This window comes from Panthera pardus, unplaced genomic scaffold, assembly GCF_024362965.1.
Source record: "Panthera pardus isolate Hobbes unplaced genomic scaffold, ASM2436296v1 HiC_scaffold_17, whole genome shotgun sequence".
Classification (NCBI taxonomy): Eukaryota; Metazoa; Chordata; class Mammalia; order Carnivora; family Felidae; genus Panthera; species Panthera pardus.
The window spans coordinates 9,074,907-9,097,710 of record NW_026526732.1 but is presented as its reverse complement, the minus strand read 5'-3'; positions in this window follow the sequence as shown (position 1 = coordinate 9,097,710).

Here is a 22,804-nt window from a genome sequence, read left to right as displayed (position 1 = left end):
GGCTGTTCCTTGAATCACGGCAGAAGATCCCTGTGATTAGGGAACCCAAATCTTTGCAATTTTCCTGACCTTTGCACCAAAGGGAGATACTATCGCTATTATCCCGGACTGGAAGCAAACTAGCCGCTGTCTTACTTGAGAGGGAAGCACTGTTTCTGTTCCCAGTGCTGTTGACTGTATACAAACATCCTTGAAAAGATAATCTAGATCCAAGACAGTCGTTGCCTCTGGGTCAGATCTGCTCACAAGGTGTTCAGAGAGTCTTTAGAGAATTGTCTTTCAGCAATAATGTCCCTCTTATCCCCGGTAATTTTTCTTGCTCTGAAGTCTACTTTGTCTGATATTAGCCTAGCCACTCCAACTTTCTATTGGTTAGTGTTTGCATGGCACATTGGTTTCCATCTTTTCATTAAAAAGATTTTTTAATGTTTATTTATTTTTGAGAGAGAGAGAGAGACAGAACACAAATGGGGGAGGGGCAGGGAGAGGGAGACACAGAATCCTAAGCAGGCTCCAGGCTCTGAGCTGTCAGTACAGAGCCCAACATGGGGCTTGAACCCACAAACCAGAGATCATGACCTGAGTCGAAGTCGGATGCTCAACCAGCTGAGCCACCTAGGTGCCCCTCCATCTTTTCATTTTTAACCTACCTCTATCATTATATTTAAGATGAGGTGTTGTGTGTGTGTGTGTGTGTGTGTGTGTGTGTGTGTGTGTGTTTTGTTTTGTAGACAGCGTATTGTTTGGTCTTGTTTTTTTACTACCCTGAAAATCTCTTATTTCCTAATTTGCATATTTAGATCAGGAGCTGGCAAATTATGCCTGTGAGTCAGATCTGGTTAGCTGCCTGTTTTTGTAACTAAAGTTTTATTGAAACATCGCTGTGCTCATTCATTTATAGCTTTTCTTTGGCTGCTTTTCCTTTACAAAAGCAGAATTGAGTAGTTGCAACAGAGACCATATGACTCAGAAATCCCCAAATATTTACTCTTTGGCACTCTCTGGAAAAAATTTGCAGACCCTGGTTTAGATTACTTATGGTTTCTTCTTTTTTTTAACTAAAAAAATTTTTTTTCGAGAGAAAGAGCAGGAGCAGGGGAGAGGGGCAGAAAGAGAGAGAGAGAGAGAGAGAATGAATCCCAAGCAGGTTCTGTGCTTAGTGCAGGGGCCAAAGCGGGGCTCAATCCCATGAACCTGGGATCATGACCCAAGCCAAAATCCAGAGTTGGACACTCAACTGAGTGAACCACCCAGGCTCCTCTAGATTATTTGTGTTTAATGTAGTTATTGACATGACATGTCTGGATTTAGATTATTTTTTTAAAAAATTTTATTTCTTTTTGTTTTTTCCCTGTTTTTCAATCTTTATTTCCTCTCTCCTGCCTTATTTTGGATTATTGGAATAATTTCTAATATTCCATATTAATTTTCTGTTGAATTTTTCATTATATGTCTTTGTATATGTTTTTAGTGGTGGCTTTAGGAATTGTAATGTACATTTCACAGTCTTAACATTTCACAGCCTAATTAGAACTAATATCACTTCAAGTCAAAGATACATCTATCTACTGTATAGATCCCTTCTTCCTTCATGTTGGAATATCTATTTATTCGGGTTTTCTTTAATCTCTCTCAGAAATGTGTTGCAGTTCTCAGTATAGAGATCTGGCAATTTTTGTTGTTGTTAGATTTAATCCTAGGTATTTATAGTTTTGATACTCTTGTAAATGGTATTCAATTTTTTTATTTCCAAATTTTTGGTTGTAGATATACAGAAATATGGTTGATTTTTGTGTATTAACCTTATAGACAGTGACTTTGATGAATTTATTAATTATTTTATTTTAGTTTTTCTATGTTTATAATCATGTCGTCTACAAATACATATAGTTTTACTTCTCCCTGTCCAATATTTATGCCTTTTATTTCTTTTTCTTGCCTTATTGCATTATTTGAGACCTTCAATACAATGTTGAATGGCGGTGGTGATAGTGGACACCTTCCAAGAGACTTGGAGTGATAAAGGAGATTACTCTCCAGTGTGTTTTTAATTCAGAACTGTTTTTTGTTTGGCATGGTCTGTCATGGGTCCTGGGAGTGACTGAGGTTACCTTACTTATTTCCAAAGACATCAGTTTAGTCTTTTGTAGGCTCCAGTGAGGCAAGAGATCGATAGATGCCCCTGATCTGTATATACCTTCGTTCAAATTAGAAACAGACACTTCTTTGGTTAGATCACTAAAAGAAAAGTTACTCTTTTCTCTGGACTGATAAAGACCTGGCCATGACATAGGGATTGGTGAGCTGAGCCTGAGCTGGATTTCAGCCTTTCTGTCCCTTTGGCTGGGCCTTGGTGCAGCACAAACATTGTGCACTGTTTGGAGAGGAAGATAGGCCAGAGGACTAGAGAACAGAGTCAACCTGCCCTGGGGAGGTGGGTCCCAGCTCATCATTGTCAGCACTAGGAGGAGAGGGCCCATCTTTTGATGCTTCCAAGGGGTTCTGACCCCAAATCATTGATCTAAATCTCTCATATGCAACTGACATTACATACCTTACTTTGTGAAATAGTTTCAAATCCCAATTTAGGGATGTAGCATCACTCCTGTCTTGTTTCTTCAGTGTCCTCTTGCCTTCCCGACTGTTATCTTCCGCCTGCCCTTTCTCCTGATTAGATCATACCACCATCAGCTTGGTCCATGTGAGAATTTGAATGTATAGGATTAGCTGCATTCATAGAAATCCAAGGAGGCAGTGACTTGGGTGTGGAGGGTGAAATCAGAGAAGCTCTCACTCCCTTCTGCTGATAGCCTATTTACCTCTTCTGCTCCTACCTGATTGTATTTACCTGGGGGCATGCATTTCTTTACCTATCTTTTGTTAAGGGCATTTAAGAACTTTCTCTTACAAAATATAAATGAACCTAGAAGGAAAAAGTCATTATAGGTCTTAATACCATTCTGTGATTCATTAATACAGTATTGTGTATTCATCACCTAGCTTTCTAATGACCCAATCAATATAGTTAAGTTTTGTTGGTGAGAGCAAGTGGAGAGGTGTAAAAAGCCATATGAAATTGGCCATGGGGTTTGAAATTGGCTATGGTTGAAATTGCCAGGGGAGTTTCTTCATCTACAAAATAAGGTTGTGTATATCAGATGTTCTTTTCCAACTCCAATATCCAGTATTCTCAGCATTATCTTCAGAATAGTGGGAGGAAGGTAGATGAAAAGCTAAGCAGGGATCTAACCAAATACGTGGTTACCTGGTACGGTTGGGATCCACCCACCACACCAGGTGCTCAGAAAAGGAAGCCAGGCTTCTTGAGTTCCTTCCCGTTTACTCCTCCTTCCCAGAGGTCTGAGAGACTCCACCCTTAGCCCTTTCGGAATTTGCATCTTTTGCCTTCATCTAAAGTCCTGGCAGTGAGCCAGCGTGGGGAGAGGTGTTGACGCAGATGGCAACCTGTCATAAGGGGTTAAAGACCCTTCTCCATGCTCTGCAATACCCTGGGCATGTGGCCCTGCACATCATTTTTATAACTATGTTCTATCTTTTCCTGCACTAGGCTATAAACTTCTGGAGCAGACGCTATCTCTCTTATCCATCTTTTTCCTTTCCGTCTTTTGCACGGGGCCTGCTACATAGTAAATGCTCAATTGATGAGCAGTGAATGAATGAATGAATGGGAAGGAGGCAAGAGAGTGAATCAAATTTCCCTAGGTTTATATGTCAGCACTGACTGATTCTTTCCTGCTTGGGACCCTTTGCATCCAGTTAGGCACTAAAATCCAATGATTCTTATTTTGCAATGTCTGTTTTTATGACTGCTTCCCCAAGTCCTCCCTCTTCTGGGAGGTTAGCCTCCAGCCCAGCTTCTTCCTTGCCACTTCTCCCTTCCTTATCTGTCCCACACATATCTATCTGCCTAAAGTACATTTCCAGCTTATCACTGGGCTGCTCAGAGTAAAATCCAAATTAATCAGCTGCTCTCCTAGATCCTACCCTCCCTTCCGTCCTATCATTAAATGTGGCTTGAGCTTCTATCTGGCCTCTGGGGAGGAGCTCCACCTAAATTCTCTGCTCCAGCTAGATGGGGTTTCATCATAGTCCTGCCTCCAAGCCCTTGCAAACTATCTCCTGGCCTGTTCCAACTACGTGCACCTTTCTAGGACTTGGTAAGCCCACCTCCTGCAAATAAGCCCCTTGGGCATCCCAGGTCACCTCAGACTTGCTTTTCAGAAGCACATAATCACCAAACAGAGTGTAGAATGGGGTTATGTCAACATTGACATGATTTTATGTTTTTTTAATTTATTTTTTGAGAGAGAGAGAGAGAGAGTGTGTGTGTGTGTGTGTGTGAGTGGGGGAGGGGCGGGGGGGGGGTCAGAGGATCCTGGCTCTGCTGACAACAGCAAGCCTGATGTGGGGCACAAATTCGCAAACCCATGAGATCATGACCTGAGAGGGAAGCGACTGAGCCCCCCAAGCACCCTAACATCTACGTGATTTTAAATTGTGGCAACAACCCCCCACAACAACCAGGCTATCCGGGTCAGGAACAGAGAAGTAAGAACAATAAGTGGGGAATGGAGTTGGATCAGGGTCTTTGAGTGGCAGAGTGGGCGGAGCTTGTATGGGCTGACCTTAAAGGCATCACAGAGACTTCCTGTGCCATCCTTAAGACACCTGTGCAGCAGTTGACTTATTTTGCAGAAATCTCCAGAGAATGTCTCCTTAGATTCTGAGCATCCTGAGCGGTCTCCAAGTGCTTTTAAAGAGTCTGTAGAGCCTTTCCTGGGAACAAGTGTTGAAAGGGAGAAAGCATGGAAAGCCGGGAAAGCTGGCTTCACAGCTCTGTGCCAGGATCCACGCCGTGTGTAGTGCTGGAGTAATGCACAGTCTGATCATTTGTGTGCCAGACAACGTTTTTTCTTGGCTCTATCTTTAGTAATTTGTTATCGAGAAAAAGACTCCCAGCAAAATCATGTTTCTTGCACAATCCTAAAGGTGATAAATTGCCCAGGATGATCAGACACCAGAGTGGGTTGACCTGAGATCGAGATCAGGGCACATTGACGTTTGATCAAAATTGAACAGGACCTTTTGGGAACTGATACATATTATCCACTTCCTACTGTGGCATATTGTTTAAGTACTGGAAAGCACAAACAAAACACCCTCTTCTTTTTATTGCAAAAATAACATACATTTGCTGAAAAAAATTAGATAATACAGACAAGCAAAAAATTAAAATCATCCGTAACTCTATTTTAGTGCACATCACCGAAATCTTTTATGCTCCTTGCCTCCCTCCCTCTCTCCCTCTCTCCTTCTCTCCTTCCTTTACCCTTCCTTCCTTCCTTCCTTCCTTCCTTCCTTCCTTCCTTCCTTCCTTCCTTCCTTCCTTTGCAATGGGAGGTGTTTAACCACCGTGCCTGCTTGGTAATTCCTAGAATTAGACCCCTTTCAGTGTCTGTGCTCCCCACCTCTCACCCTCAACCCCCTCCTCTCCTGGGGCACATCCTCCTTCTCTCTGCCTTTTTCTTGCCCTCAGAGGATTTCAGCTGGGGTCATCCGCATGGGTAGGGGCAGAGACCAGGGCAAACCTCAGCATGAAGATGGGCATATCCAATGGCTAAGGAAGGTTCTAACTGGACTCTACAGGCACGGCAGCTGGTATAGCTCTAGGGGCAGCTCGGGGAGGAATGTGGCCTGACAGAAGCCACCGCCACACAGACTATCTCTTTGTCACACCTCTCTCCATACAGTCAACACGTGACTGACCATAGGCTCCAGCGTGCGGTAGTGGTGTTTGGGGGCAGGGATGCACTGGCAGAAAGATTTACTTCATGTTTTAACACACACACAGTAAGGTGCACGAAACACACTTGTCTTAAGCGCATAGCTCAATACAGTTTTACATTTGTGGGTACCTGTATGACTACATTTGAGCTCAAGGTACGAAACATTTCCAGCACAGAAATGTCTCTATGTTCATTTCCAGTCAATATCCATTTTTCCCTGACTCCTCTCCTCCCCAGACACAAAAAGGCAAACATGATTTGGGCTTCTTTTAAGATGAAGTTTTCATATCTGACTCCTTTTGTTCAAAATAATGTCTGAGATGCATATTGTTTGCAGATATGTTGAAAATCTTATCAGCTTCTTATTTTGCCAAAAAGGAATCATCTTGTGCATATTGTTTGTCACCGGTCTCCCCATTTAGCATATTGGCAACAGTTTCCCTGGTCTTTAGCATTCTTGTGCTGCAGATTTTTCAAAGTCCGGATGATGTTCTGTATGATGTATGTGCCGTAATTTATTTGGCCGGCCCTCCATTGTTCCACAGGAGATCATGTCCTTTTTAAAAAATTACAGACAATAATTCATTGGACACTCTTGCAATTAAGTCTTTGTGCACCTACTTAATTATTCCTCGAGGATCAACTCAGAAGTAGAATCACTCTGTCAAAGGTTGTATACATTTTTAAAGCTCTGTTACCCAGAAAGGTTGTACTAATTTTCCATTAGCAGCAGCAGTGAATGAGAGGGCCTCTGTCTCCTCAAATCTTTACCATCCCGGGCATTTTGTTTTGAATAGTTGCCAATATATAGGTGAAATGGACCTTTTTGAAAAGTAATTTAAAAAATTTAAAGTATCTCATTTTAATTTGCGTTTCTTCAATTACAAATGTGGTCAAACCCTTGTGTATTTATTAACCTCCTCTTCTGTCTTGAGACTCTTGATGTCTGTCAGGCAGGGCTCAGCTGTAGATAACAGAAACCACTCTTTCTATTGTTTTCCTTTCTTTTTTTCTTAATGTTTATTTCTGAGAGAAGGGAGAGAGAGCATGAGCAGGGGGAGGGGCAAAGAGAGAGGAGAGAGAATCCTAAGCAGGCTGCGTGTTGTCAGCACAGAGCCCCACGCGGGCTCAAACCCACAAACTGTGAGATCATGACCTGAGTTGAAGTCACACACTTATCCCACTGAGCCACCCAGGTGCCCCAGCACTCCTTCTAGGTTAAGGAGGAAGAGCTAGACAAAGGGAATTAGCTTCTTACAGAATCCCTGGAAGGGCTGGAGGAGCAGGAATCCTGCGCTAGGCTTCCAGAAACAACTCTGAGAATGAAGCCTTGGGTCCTGTTCCCAACACACACCGCGCTGTGAAGTAGGCCGGGACCGCTGCTAATTCTGCCATCGGAATAGACAACAGCAACAGAGTGAAAACAACCCAAGTCACAAAATACCTAGAAATGCTAAGTTAATGCAACAAACATCCTATCAAGTATATATGAGGTCAGGAGGAGGTCGTGGAGACTCCCTGGGGCCACAAATGGAAAGAGAGCAGGAAACTGGGGTTTGAAATCAAACGCTAAGGCCTTGCGCGGGTGCTTAGTCTGGTAACCTAGGTGCTTGGATGGTGCGTGGGTTTGAGAGCCTATGCCTCGTTAGGGGGATGAAACTGAGGGTTTGAAGACCCCCCCCCCCCCCCCGCCCCAAGGGCTATGTCCCTGGGAAAGAATGGACTGAATAAAAAAAAAAAATCTGACTTTTAGCAAAGAGAAATAACGAAATTTGTCTTTGCCCATGCTGGGCCGGGCGGGGTGGGGGGGTGCGGAGGTGGGGTGTCCTGGGGCGGGGAAGGAGCTTCTGAGAATTCATAACCATACATTGCCACTTGTATGGGTTTTGGGCTTGAGGTTTGAATCTACACTGAGTTGGTAACAATTTAGGATATGTCACAGAGGCTGTGCAGATCTTTCTGGGGAGACACAGCCTCAATCTAGGCCTTATAGGAAAACTCCAGCTGAATATACTGTCTCGCTCCAAAATTAAAAAGATGAGGAAACAACCTGCCATAAATTAAAATTAACAGAAACTCCTAAAAACTTATGATTCTGGATTTATCAAATCCAGACTATAAGACAAGAATGTCTAAAATGTTTCATTAAATTTAAAATACACACAAGAGGAGTGCCTGAGTGGCTCAGTCGGTTAAGTGACCAATTCTTGATTTCTGCTCAGGTCATGATCTCTCTGTTGCTGAGTTTGAGCCCTGCATCAGGCTCTGCACTGATAGCTACCAGTGCAGAGCCTGCTTGAGATGCTCTCTCTCCTTTTCTCTCTGCCCCTCTTCTGCTTGCGGTCTCTCTCTCTCAAAATAAATAGGCATTTTAAAAAATTTAAAAATATAAAATAAAAATAAAGTGAACTATACACAAGAAAGGAACAAGAGATACTATATAATAGTATAATATGCATGCCAAAAAGTACACAAATTGTAAGTGTATAGCTTGGTGAAATTTCACAATCTGAACATCTCCCATATTTCCTGTAGTCATTACCCATACCTCTCCTAAGGATAACTACTATCCTGACTTATAATAGCACAGATTAGTTTTAGGCTGATTTGAAAAAGCACCAAATAAAATAAGAGCTTGAAAGTATAGTCAATGAAATTCAAAAAACAAATCACCAAATGCATTAAATAGATTTGATATATCTAAAGAAAGATTTAGGGAATTAATCGAATTAGAGCTGAAGAATTTTCCAGAACACAGCACAGAGAAACAAAATAATGGAGAAAAGGCAGGAGTTACCAGATATGTTTCCAATAAAACTTCCAGAAGAACAGTGGAGAGAACAGGTAAAAGGTGTTTTTTTTTTCAACAAGAGAATTTCTGGCAATTTTTCATAATTGCTAAAAGCTACGAGTCTTTAGATTCGTGAATAATAGCGAGTCCCAAGCAGAATAAATAAAACAAACACCTTGACTCAGCACCATGGTACAGAGATCACTGAAGAAAACCAGAACCACATGCAGCCACGGAAAAGACAGGTGCCTTATGAAGGCAGAGCAGTGAGTTCAACACCAGATTCCTCAAAGGTAACAGTGGAAGTGGAGGCAGGAGAGGGGCGGTGCCTTCCAAATGCAGAGACACAGTAGTAGCTGGTAAATAGAATTATACGTTTGGCTAATTTATCCTTCAAGAATGTGGGTGCAAAGAAGATGTTTTCAGACCTCCCCCCCAACACCCCCACAAACAAAACAGACAAATACAAAAACAACAAACAAAGGCAGCAAAAACTATTGAGCATTTACTGCCTGCACAGCTTCACTGAGAGAACTTCTAAAGCATGTGATCCACAAGAAGGAAAATAATTCCAGAAGGAAGTTCTTAAATGCAAGAAGCAAAACTGAGTGAACAAAACTGGTAAGCATATGTGAAGGTCTTTGTAACCTCAGCCTACAATAAGATCTGATTTGGGAGTTAAAAGACAAGGTCAGATTAAAATCCTGGATCACAAAAACATGTGTGATGGGAGAGGAAAATTAGACTTCAAATATTTTAAAGTCCTCATATTTTTGGGAAGAATAGCCTAGATACTTATTAGTTCTATGCTTTGTTAATTATGAATGTTAGAAATCAAAGGCTGAGCACTAAAAGAATAGAATTTGAGCAGTGTTCCTCAAAGTGTGCTCCCTGGGCCAGTATTATCAGCAGCACAGAGAAACATTTTTTAGAAATGAAAATTATCGGGTTCTGTCCCAGAAATCTAAATCAGAAGTGCTCGTTTGGAGACCAGCAATCTGTGTTTCAACAAGGTCCTCAGGTGGTTCTGATGCCACTAACATTTGAGAACCATGGAATTAACTATATACGTTTGAACCCAGTGGAGGGAAAACAACTAAGTCAAACTTCTTTTTTTTTTTTTTTTAATGCTTATTTATTTTTGAGAGCATGAGAGGGGAGGGGCAGAGAGAGAACGGGACAGAGGATCTGAAGCTGGCTCTGTTCTGACAGCAGAGAGGTCCATGCTGGGCTCGAGCCCACGAACTGTGAGATCATGACCTGACCTGAACCAAAATGGACACTTAACTGACTGAGCCACCCAGACACCCCCTAAGTCAAACTTCTTAATCCAAAATAAGGTAGAGAAGGAGAAAAAAAAAAAAAATGGTAGCATAAAATGAGCAGGGGAAAGGGCAAAATAGAAACAATCCCAAGTATATCAATACTAATACTAGTACTACTAATAAAAAATATTGATAGACCAAATTTGCCTCTTAAGACAGAATTTTAGATTGATTTTTGACAAATCTATATGCTGTTTATAAGAGACATGAAAAAATTGAAAGTAAAAAAATGAAAAAATATATGTAAGGAAAATAGGAAAACATGATTTCACAAAGTTGTCCATTCTAAATCTATCTAAATTCAATTCTAATTGAATCCTAATAAAATTCTAAACCAGGGGCGCCTGGGTGGCTCAGTTTGTTGGGCATCCAACTTTGGCTCAGGTCATGATCTCACGGTTCTAGCCCCACGTCGGGCTCTGTGCTGACAGCTCAGAGCCTGGAGCTTGCTTCAGATTCTGTGCCTCTCTCTTTCTGCCCCTCCCCCACTTGCGCTCTGTCTCTCTCTCTCTCTCTCTCAAAAATAAATAACATTAAAAAAAATTCTAAACCAGGGTTTTCTGGGATCTTGACAAGCTGATTTTACAATTTTGTAGAAAAACAAAGTGCCAGGATAACTAGATTAGAAGAAACACAGGTTTAGCATTGTTTACTAGGATAAGTGGTCCAGAGTGGCATTGGTGAAGACACAGACAAGTAGATGAATGGTGTAGAGTGGAAAGCACAGAAAAATACCCATGTGTACATGGAAATTTGATAAACCTCCAAAGGCATGGAAGATCAGTGGGGAAAGAATGGTGTGCAGACAATTGGTTAATCAGATGGGAAAAAATAAGATTGAATCTTCAGAGGCGCCTGGCTGGCTCAGTCAGAAGAGCATGCGACTCTTGATCTCAGGATTGTGAGTTTGAGCCCCATGTTAGGTGTAGAAGTTACTTAAAAATAAAATCTTTAAAAAAAGTGTAAGTTTTACACATATTAAAAAAAAAAAGATTGAATCTTCACATCTTCACATTATAAATAAAAATCAGTCCCAGGGTAGATTAAAGATCCTAATAGGAAAGACAAAAATTTCCACCTTTAAGAAAAAATGGTAAGACTTCTTACAAATCACAAAAAAAAAGCATAAATAACAAGATTGAGAACTTCCTGGTATTAAATTTCAAAACTTCATCCCATGACAAAATTCAGGAATAAAAAGATAAGTCATCGACTCTGAGAAGTTACGTGCAACGTATTTTATCTACAAGTACCAGCAGCAAAAGGTTAATAGACAGGATACATGCAGAACTGTTAATCAGGAAGATGAACAACCCAGTGGAAAAAGACAGGCAATTCGCTCAAGACAAAAACAAAATGGAAAACTAATAGAGAAAGTTCCTGGTAATCAGGCAAAAGAACATTAAAACCACAATGAAATCTTTTATACCCTTCAGATCGATGCAAATTCCAACTCTGGATGGGATCAACTACTGGCGTGGATGAGACGCAAACCGTCCAGAATGTAATCTGCTGACCGCTTGGTAGAGTAATATTTAAATATGTAACCAATTGAAAAAATACAGAGATGACGAGATCCCAGTAATTCTTCGCTTGGGTACATAGCCTAGACAAGCCCTTGCACATGACAAGGAGACATGTACAGGACTATCTAAAATATCACTCTTTTACAGTGGAAAATTGCAAACATGAAATTACCATCATCCGGAGAATGGATAGATCGTGGAATACTGAATGGATAAATCTCACAATACTGCGTGGAAATGTAAACTGCAGAAGAATACATACTGTCCCAGACATATATACCAGTCCCAGTCTTCGACTGGGGAATATGGGACCCCCGTCCTGGGTCCCCCTGTCTAGGAGTCCCTGTACTTTCGATCACCTTCCGTGGCATGGTTTACCTCCCCCACCAGTGCCTGGGACTGGGGCTGCCTGCCCTGTGGGCAGGGAGGTCAGCGCTTGGACAGAGACCTGCGTGGACCTCCGTCTTCACACCCCCCTGCACAGCACACGGTGTTGCTCAGATGTCAGAGGAGCTCTAGACTGTGCCTTTCTGTGCCAAGCTAGGTTCCAGCAAGGGCTGTCAGCAGACCGTTCCAGCTGGCTGCTGCCCTTTCTCTTTCACGGCGCAGAGCAAGACGGGGCTGCCAGTGTGGTGCTGACACATGAATATGGGCAACTCAAATTATTTATGTAGACAGGGCCCCTGCAGAATTCAGTTCAAGGTGGGAGTTGCTTCTTGAAGGGAGAGAATTAGGTTAGGGTTAGAATTACGTTGGGAACTCGTCTTGAAATGTTTTATTCCTTGAGCTGTGTGGTGGAGGATAAAAGGCACTGATTGCATTACTTTTTTATGCCTTTGTGTATGTTTGAAATATTTCATAAAATTTAAAAAAAGGGGGGAAGAAAGAAAAGAAGCCACTTAAGCCCCTCGCTGCCTGTGTGGGGGATGGGTCAGCTGGGCTTCCGTGGTGACTGCGGTGGGAGGGGGCAGGGGGAGAGCATGCGCCCCTCTGCACTTCCCCCCACCCCTGCAGCTCCCGGTGCCGGCGGTCTCGTGTGGTTTTTCAGGGCTGTGTTAGCCCCTTCACCAGCACATACTTGCTGCACACTTAAGTCTTGCAAATGGAAAGAAAATTCCACGGCAAGTTAAAAGTCATCCCAGGTTTGAGTCTTGGACAAGACTGGTGAAAAATGGTTTTTCATCGAATTCAATCCAGCCATAGGCACTTGTACTGCGTTGAGACGCATCTTATGTATTGAGATCTAGGAGTTTTCATTTGGTGATTCTTCCCAGTGTCTCAGGACAGGGAGGAAATCTCCTGAGATAAAAAAGCCACGCTGGGAAACGGGCCCCTTGCTAAGTTCCCTCCTGGAAGCGGCGCCTCCCCGTGTGGGACGCTTTTTCTCCTAAGTGAGGTTTCAGTTCCAAGCCAGACCAGTTCTGCAGCATGCTTTTGTACCTTTCCAGAGACCGATCTGAATCAGCTTGCCAAGGCTTTAAAACCCACTGGATTCTTTCGTTACTTAAAAAGCCTCTTTCTCTGGAAAGCCTTTGAGCGAATCATAAAATTAACATCTAAAAAGACTTAGCAGCCACTGAACCCGGAAGGCTGTGGGCTTGATAGGCCGCGCGGTAACAGACCTTCCTAAGGGCAGTTTGGCTCGGGAGGCAGCTTTGCAGGTGGAAAGAAGGCGGCTGCTCAGAGGTGGAGGTGCCCAGGCCCGGGAGGCGGTGGGGGGAGGGAGCAGTAGTACCCTAGGCCAGAGCCCCAACCCTCCCGGCCCTCCCCCTGCCCCCTCTCTGTTCCAGTGCACAGTTGATTAGCGGGCACCCCGCCCCCCTCCCTGTTCATCCTTTCTCTGGCTCGGTTCTAAGCAGACATCAACAAATGTTTAAACAAAGCAGGAGGGAAGCCAATTTTAGTTACTTTCACTTCCCCGCATTTTTTTTTTTTTTTTTTTATTGCTTCAGTTAGGTGTAACAAATTTTTGAATTTACATTTTCAAGTCTATTTTAGACCTGTTCTCTAAACTGTTAGACTGTAGACATTTTCTTTTTAATGAAAAAGAAAAGATTGACTTGGGGATTCACATTCAAAGCGTTTGATTAATCGGGGCTTGGTTTAGCATTCAAGAACATTGTCCTGCCATTTTCCACTTCTTTGTTTTTTTGCCCTAGATTTTTCTTTACCTCTTTTGTCTCCTGTATCTTTCCAGTTCTGTGGACTTCTCTGAGGGGAAGAGGGCTCTGAGGATTGAAGAAAGGAAAGCTCTTCTTTAGTCATTTATTACTAACAGGACTTCTGATGACTGAGTTTTCTTGCATATTTGGCCCCTCTACGTCTACCTGTAGAAATTCAGGTAACCCTGATGAGGGGGGTGGGTGGAGAGAATAAATCACATTTCTCTTTTCCCTGACTTTGTGATGGATCGTGGTCTCCGTAACAGTCCTGCCAAAACCTGCAGCTTAGAAAGTGAAGGAGGTGGAGAGGAGCCAGGCTAGGCTGGGGGGTCGGGTGGGGTGGGGTGGTGTTCTAGAAGGTAGGTAGCTATTCATTTTTGGGTGTGCATTTTGTCAAGAGTAGCTGCATTCTAAAGACTAACACTGCAGCTCAAGGGTCTGGAGGATGAGATTTGTAAATCTGAAAGATGTTTCAAAGGCCAAAGTGCATTGCTCATGCAGTGTGTCTACAGAGAATGTCTTCCTTGGACAGATGGAAGTCCTCCAGGCGAGGCAGACCCCTGGTTCCTGCCCTCAGTGGCACATCTCTGCCAGCCTGTCCAATAAAAGGGACAAACAACGCTGGTTATGGTTCACTGTATTGGGGCACCAGGGTGAGCTCCACGCTGGGTTATATCCGGTGGCCTGGGTGCCCAGGGAAGGGGGCCTCTTCCTCTTTCAAGTCTTCCTCGAGATTCAGGTGCATTGGAAAACTCACTCCCAAGAACTTCTGGGACTTTGTCACTCTGGTTAAGGGGATGAGATGGATATTGGGAGGTTACCCAACAACCTTTTAACTTTCTGCATTCTAATATTTTCCTGTAATGTGCGACGCAATCTCCTGACTTCAACTGTTGTGTTGTGATATCACACTTGTATGGGCTACATAGCCTCCCTCGGTGGACAGTGGCAGTGCGAGCCCATGTCCCCTGTCACTTCTAGGCTAGCTCTTCTCTTTCTACTGTGGGTTACACTGTTAATGTTGGTCATTTTCTTAAAAATTATTTATTATTTTTTAAGTCAACTCTACCTCCAAGGTGGGGCTCAAACTCATGACTCCAAGATCAAGAGTCACATGCTCTCCTGCGGGAGCCAGCCAGGTTGCTTGGATATTGGTCACTTCTAGTGCCGCCTTTCACAAACCCCACCCTGCTGTTTTGGGAATTTGTCCTGCTCTTCACATTCTCCCGTCTTTTCTTCAGTCGTGGCTCCTTGAGTTGGGGCAGAAAAAGGCTGCCATTTTATAGACATTGCCGGCTGGTGATGACCCTTCTGGTCTTCCGGGGAGAGGACTATCTATAAGGGGGTACGCATCTGGCTCCTCTCTTTTTCAAGTAGGCCTGGCCCTTGGGCCTGCCAGCCTAGGTTAGCTTAGCCAGCAACCCCCTCCCCTGCAGTGATGTGTGGAGTCCTGTGTGACCAGATTCCTCACCCCCCAGCCCCCAGGCAATGGATGCCTGCTCACCTAGCCTGCCTTCAGCAAGGATCCGGTTGGCTCCTTTTAACCAAATCTTCCTCACTTCTGATGTTTCCACCTGGTCAGCTTTCCATCCACGGACCCCCACTGGCCCTTGGCTATAAATCCCCACTTTTCTTGTTGTATTACTGCAAAAGCCCATTGCAGCGATCCCCACACATATTGAGATGGTCCCTAACAAAGTCCATCTTATCACTTTAAGTATCAGAATGATTTCTTTTTTCTTAACGGTTGGACGAATCAGTTGCTGCGTGCCATGTGCAATGGGCAAGTTCGTGGTTGCTGGCGCTCAGGCCCTCCTGTGCTTTGCCATCAGAGGAGTCATATTTGTGTGTAAATGACAGGATAAGCTATTGAGACATTATGTTTTGTCTTGTCTTTTGGGAAATCTGAGAGTTCCTTTTCTGATTCCCAGATAGGAATATGTAATTGTTCCTTTTCCTGTTCTCAGAAAGGCAGCCAAGCGTTTGTGTCCTAAGGCCTGGATCAAGAATTGTAAAATTCAATTCTCACAAGTAGGTAATGTAAGTTTGTGACGTAGCCCCAGTGCGGCAATAGAGAGTGGTGGAGATTGTGGCAAGCAGGGAACTCTTGTCCCAAAGCAAAGCTCCCACCAGCCATGGCATGTGCGAATGTGCACCTGCTATTTCCAGAGCACCTGACTTTTATTTTTACCTTTTTGTTTAAAATTTTTTTTTTATTTGGGGCTCCTGGGTGGCTCAGTCGGTTAAGCGTCTGACTTCAGCTCAGGTCACGATCTCATGGTTTGTGAGTTCAAGCCCCGCGTCGGGCTCTGTGCTGACAGCTCCGAGCCTGGAGCCTGCTTCAGATTCTGTGTGTCCCTCGATCTCTGCCCCTCCCCCACGCACATTCTGTCTGTCTGTCTGTCTCTCTCTCTCAAAAATAAATAAACATTAAATTTTTTTTTAATTTTAGAGATAGAGAGTGTGCGAGCAGGGGAAAAGGGCAGAGAGAGAGAGAGAGAGAGAGAGAGAGAGAGAATCCCACAGGACTCTAGCCCATGACCCTGGGATCATGACCTGAGCTGAAATCAAGAGTTGGATGCTCAACCGACTCAGCTACCCAGGCACCCCACTATTACCAGAGCACCTGATTTTTAAATAGAAAATAGGAAGCTGGATATCTACATGAAAATTCTAGGTTTTTTTAAGTGTTGGCAAGTAACAAAAGCAAACAAACACAGTAGGGACAAAACACCCCAAAATTTTGCTTTCAGGCATGTGGTTTGTAATATCTTGTTACCCCTCTAGTTGAGGGAGGGCAGTTAGGAGGCTGAAATTGCTCCCACACCTCCTCCACCACGAGTACAGAGGAAGAAGGCTGCTTCTTGGACAGGAAGAGGAGGGGTGGGCAGCGGGGGATGGCTTGAGTTTAGGCCCATAGGAGTTTCCAAAACTATGCCCTGCATATCCACAGGGTGTTGGATGGGTCCCCTGAGTCACGTGCCCTTGGAGAGTAGCCAGCCTGACCTGCAAGCCTTGGCTTAGATCTTCATGCTGATCCTCAGTCAGAAAGGAGCATGTGCAACCGGCCTTCGTGACATCCACGTGGCCTTTTTTCCAGTTCTCTGGACTGCTGGGGCCCAGGGGTTCCTGCACGAGCCTAAAGGCTCAGAGAGAGGGGAATCCCCAAAGCACAGCTCAGGCAGGATTTTCTGCCAGGTTGGTGGTTCAAGGCCAAGACATATTTAATTGGTTTAGAAAATAGAGATGCAAATATATGCCAGGTATCTTTGTATGCCAGTATGTGTGTGCATAATATCTCTTGTTTGGGGCCCAGCTTGGAACCCCGAGAGTTTTGAAGATGTGGCTGCCTGAGAGTCAAGGCTTCACTCTGCAAAGATTTCCTCCTCCTTTAAAACTACCTGTAGGGGCACCTGGGTGGCTCCGTGGGTTAAGTGTCTGACTCGATTTCAGCTCGGGTCATGATCTCATGGTCATGGGTTCGAGCCCCTTGTCAGGCTCTGTGCTGACAGCTTGGAGCCTGCTTGGGATTCTTTCTCTCTCCCTCTCTCTCTGCCCCTCCCCTGTTCATGCTCTCTCTCTCAAAAATAAATAAACATTAATAAATTAAAAAATCTACCTGTAGTTGTTAGAAATGCTAGGGACGTCCATATCACTTTCTGCATGTGAGCAGAACTTAGGAAACCGGGCAGGTGCCTCCTCGTCTTGTGCAAACACACTGCTGACTTACCTGCCCTCTGCTACCTGAGCCACCAAGTTTTCATTGCTCTGTCATTTATCTTATAATACTTCATCTCCCCCAGCTGAGTCTCTTCTTAAGAATTTCGGATGTTTAAGATGGAATTTAGTGATGTTTTCACACCAAAATCTTCTTTATTTGGAATTTTGGGAACTTTGGGAGCAGAGGTTGTTTGGTTATAAGGCTTTTATTCTTAACTTCCTCTGCACACTCAGAACCTTTTGCGATGGGAATGAATTTGCAGTAACTTGTGTCCGCGGTGAAGGCTAACATGTGATTCTCAAAAAATCCTGTTTATATGGAGAATAAACGAGGTCCAGAACACTGTGTCCCATCCGTGAAACAAAATGTACATTTCCTAGGAGGAGGCACATCTCTCATTTTCAAAGCCTGAGCGGATGGTTCTGGAATGGTAATTCCAGCTGTTTGAATTTAGGGCTTTGGAAAGGTTCCTCCGAAGGCAATTCGAGGGCGTTGCCTCTTAGTGGCTGGGGTTGTTCTCCTGAGATGTAGCAATTAAATAAGGGCCAGGAATGTCCGACTTTTCTTGAATTGTGAGTTTCAGAGTTTACCTTCATTTGAGTCCTTATGTTTGTGACTGCATTTTAGGAACTGAATATGCCAGGGATGTAATAGCGTGTTGACCTGTGCCTTTGGCACTTGCTTGTGGCCTTTCTTACTGGATCGCCCCATCGCAGCCTTGACTGTTCAGCTCAATTCATTACTTATTTGACATGAAACATTGTCAGTGAGTCTAATGGAAAATTCCACTAAAGAAGGAAAAAACATCTCTAATATGGAACAGCGAGCTATTGATTAAAGCTGCCATGTGCCCTCAGAGCTCCTTTCTTCGATAATGCCTAAAACAGATCAAGGTTAACATGGTAAGCTCCACGCAGGCTGCCTTTCCGGCATTTTCACTTGCCACTTGGGAACAACCTGGCCCCTTGCTCAACGTCTATATTGTCATCCAGGTGAATCACCCCTTTTGCCTTTGTGTTATTTTTTATAGGGTGTTCCCTCTTAACAGTCCAAACGTCGGGCTGGCTTTAAGTACAGAGGTGATGGACTAATGTCCCAACTGCCTCACGTGGACCACGCAGGTGACCCCGAGGACTGCGGGCTGGGACAAGGCAGTCACTCTCACCAAGATGCCACCTGGGACTCTGACCTTGTGAGTACAAGCGGAGGGAGTTGTGAGGTGACAGAATGCAGCATTCTTCTTTCATGTAATAATTGCATACGATTTCTGCAAATTCATGGGATCCCGAAAAACACTCATAAACACGGCACATAGTATTTAGTGGGATGCACCGGGCCCTTTTCTAAGTGCTTGTAACCAGCTGACTTCCTTCATCCGCATAAAAACGCTGAGAGGAAGGTGCTGCCATTAGGCCCACATGGCGGTCGGGGACACAGGCCCCTCAGGCTCCTGAGGGGCAAAGCTGGGCCTGGTGCCCAGGCAGCAGGTCCAACCACTCTACTGCTTTCCTTTGTAGACCCCGTTTGCAGTCATTCGTTCACCTAAGTCACAGGAAAGCCTTGTGTTTTCAAAATCTGCATCTACTTTCCACCACAAAAAATATCAGGTTGCTCAGAGAATAAGGGCTCTCACCACAGCCGTGGTGACTTCCTCATTCTGACTGCATTCATTTATTCAAAAAACATACAATGGGGATGTGTTATGTGCTGGGCACTGTGCTAGACGCTCGAAATATGTTGTATTCATAATAAATATGTGGGCAAAATATAGAAGCTACTCAAAACAGAGATTCCTGCCCACATGGAGCCCGGTGGTCCTAGAGGGTAACTCAGCTGAGCGCTGGAAGTCAGAGACACGGTAGATGCCTCAGACTAGCAGATAACAGGTCTTGTTGTTAAAAAGCATGAGCTTTAGGGGCACCTGGGTGGCTCAGGTGGTTAAGTGTCCGACGTCGGTTCAGGTCATGATCTCCCCATTCCTGGGTTTGGCAATCTGCACAACCCCCCTCCCTCCCCCGGCAGGTTCTATGCTGACAGCTTGGAGCGACACTCTCTCTCTCAAAAATAATAAAATAAAAAATTAATAATTACTAGCTTTAAAGGCACCTTACCCAGGGCAGACCCCTGAGTGATTGCAGTGGGGAACTTACACTTCAGTCCCTCTGCCAGAGTCTTCTTGATTTTTCTTTGGATTCTAGTAGTTTTCCTATCCTGCCTCCCAAAGGGCCATGCTATCTTCCTAAGTCATAGCACCTCCTGATCAGACACTGTCCATCCTCCCATCCACTCATCCATCCACCCATCCATCAAGTTTCTTTTTTTTTTTAAGTTTTATTTATTTAATAAATAAGTGGAACTCATGACCATGAGATCAAGAGTCTCCCGCTCTTCTGACTGAGCCAGTTAGGCACCTCTATCCAGTGAATTTCTTCAGTCACTCATTTATAACTTCTTCTCGTGTTCCTCCTGGCTGCGGGTGCTGCAGTGGGCCCCAGGGACACTCGGGCGAACAAGACGGCCCGTGGCCCTCAGTTGAGCAGCAGCAGGACGTTCAAATGGCCACACCGTGCATGTGTGAAGAGGGAAGAAAGCGTGATGACACGATCTGGGTGTGGATTTCAAGGTAGAAATGGAACAAATGTTGAGAAACATCTTTAAAAAGATTGCCTTTGCAGAATTGTTTCCGGTTTCTCCAAGTCTCTTCCTAGCACCTGGCAGAACGTTAGCACAGGAAAGGGATTTGGTCCCGCAGCCCACCCTGGGGGTTGTTGTTTAATAGAGACTTGAAGGTGGCCTCAGGCTGAGCACCTCTCCTTAGATGTTTCCGACACACAACCTGCACACACAGGGGGAAGGCAGTTGTGGTTCAAATGGGTGTTTAAAGTGAGTGTGCAGGGGCGCCTGGGTGGCCCAGTCAGTTAAGCGTCTGACTCTTGATCTCAGCTCAGGTCTTGATCTCAGGGCTGTGAGTTTGGGCCCCAGGTTGGGCTCTTAGCCGGGCACGAAGCCTACTTAAAAACAAACAGACAGACAAACAAGTGGGCTGTGCCTTCATCTCTGACCAGTCATCCCCACTCCAGTCACTTTGATGAGGGCACAGTGGTAGGAACTCTAGAATATATACTCAGTTAGCCTTAGAATTCTTTTGCAGTAAGTTCTTGGTCCAAAGAAAGAAACTGGGCCAGAAGATGACTAGGTTTGCATTTAAAGTTATTGAAAGGGGCTTCTGGGTGACTCGGCTGAGCGTCTGACTGAGGCTCAGGTCATGATCTCGTGGTTTGTGGGTTCGAGCCCCACATCAGGCTCTGCGATGACAATGTGGAGCCTGATTTGGATTCTCTCTGTGTCTCCCTCTCTCCCTGCCCCTCCCCCATTCATGTTCTTGCTCTCTGTCAAAAATAAACATTAAAAAATATTTTTGAAAAAGTCATTTGAAGCCTTTCTCCCTCTCTTCCCCCCTGCCCCCACTTCTCTTCATTCCCCCTCCCCCGGTACGGAGCCTGGCCAGAAGGTCTGGGTAGTGAGAGTGCAGGCTACTCAGCCGCTGTGTCATTCCCTGCCCGGGGAAAGGAGAAGCTTCTGTGGCTTACCCACCAGACTTCTGATAAGGAGATTCGTCTTAGGTCAGAGAGGTAAAAACGAATGGAGAGACTGCCCTCTTCCAATTGTGCTCTTTCCTCAGGAAACACGTAGATGTAGTTGGTCGAGTCCTCTAGGGTAAGGATCAGTGCTAGAAATAGCTTGGAGCTGTTAGGATTACTCTTTTATTGTGGTAGACCATTAAACATCTTCATCGAATTACCCATTTGAATTATGAACCAATCCTAGGTCCGTTCCGTGGGGCCCAGAGGTTATTCCACGACAGGCCATGCGAAATCAAGTATGGGCATGTTCACGTGAACTTTGCCAGCCAGCCATTTCTTGATAAGAATCTCATGAAGCAAAGACCTCGCATTTTTGTCACACACACACACACACTTTTTTTTCCCCCCTTCAGGGTATAAGGATGTTTTAGAAGACATAATAGCTCGACTTCACAGAGGACCACAGAAATTCACACCTGAGCTTGGATCGGTCACAGATACAAAGATGGCTCATCACTTCCCAGAGAACGCTCTCCTTCATGTGGGAACGTCCAGGCTGCTTGTTCCCCTTCTGCTGAAGTGGGGAGTCTGTAGAAATATTATGCCACACTTGACATCAGGCCTACATATTGGCATGTCTCCCACCCCACTTCCTGGATGTGAGCATTCCCCCAGCCCCTTGGAGGAGATAAGTTATCTTTCCCATCTTGACTCACTCATGTAACAGGAATCAGAAGCTCACATCCCAAGTAGGGGTTGGACCACGAGGTTATGGCCCTTCAGCTGGCGAACACAGAAACGAATTGAGAGGTGGCCATTACTGCAATGCACCGGTGTTGCCGATAGGAGAGTCAACTCTTGCACATACAATATGGATGAGCCCCGACATAAGTAGGCTGAGTGAAAGAGGCCAAACAAAACAAGTGTATACTGTGTGGCTCAATTTGTATAAAATTTTAGACGATGCAGACACATCTGCCGAGTCAGAAAGCAGATCGGTGGTTGCCTGAGGATGAGCTATGTGTATGGATGACAAAGGGGCGGGAGAAACCTTTTGAGGATGATAGATGTGTTCATTATCTTAATTCAGGTGATGATTCCGTGGGCATATACATATGTCCAAACTCATCAAATTGTCTCTCTTAATTATGTGCTATTTATTGTATGTCAGTTATGCCTCCATAAAGATGTATAAGCAAAAAAAAAAAAAAAACCCTCTAAACTGGGGTTATCTGCAGAGGTTTTTGATGACCCAGGAAATGACTATGAAAATCTGTTGTACCCTGTGGATGGATGCACACTAGCTCTCATAAAAGAGTTATGGAAATTGCAGATGAGTTACACAAATTTCTTCGGTAAGAGGCAGTATTCGATATTTGCTAATGTTTACTGACACGACAAATTGTTCTCAATGATACAATTCCTGGAGGCTATTTTTGAAAACCAAGAGAAAAAAAATGCTTGATCTGATCCTTTATAATTAAAGGAGATATTTTAACATTGAGTATGTCAGTAATTGCTTTGTAAAAGAAAGTTTAGGGGCACTTGGGTGGCTTAGTCATTTAAGCCTCTGACTTGATTTCAGCTCACGGTTTTGATTTCATTTCACGGTTTGTGAGTTCAAAGCCCGTGTCGGGCTCTGTGCTGACAGTGTGGAGCCTGTTTTAGATCCTCTGTCTCCCTCTCTCTGTGCCCCTACCCTGCTTGTGCTCTCCCTCTCTCTCTCTCTCTCAAAAATAAATAAACGTTAACAAAAATAAGTAAAAGAAAGTTGGGTGCCTGGTGACTCAGTCGGTTGAGGCTCTGACTTCGGCTCAGGTCATGATCTCATGGTTTGTGAGTTCGAGCCCTGTGTCAGGCTCTGTGCTGATAGCTCCCAGCCTGGAGC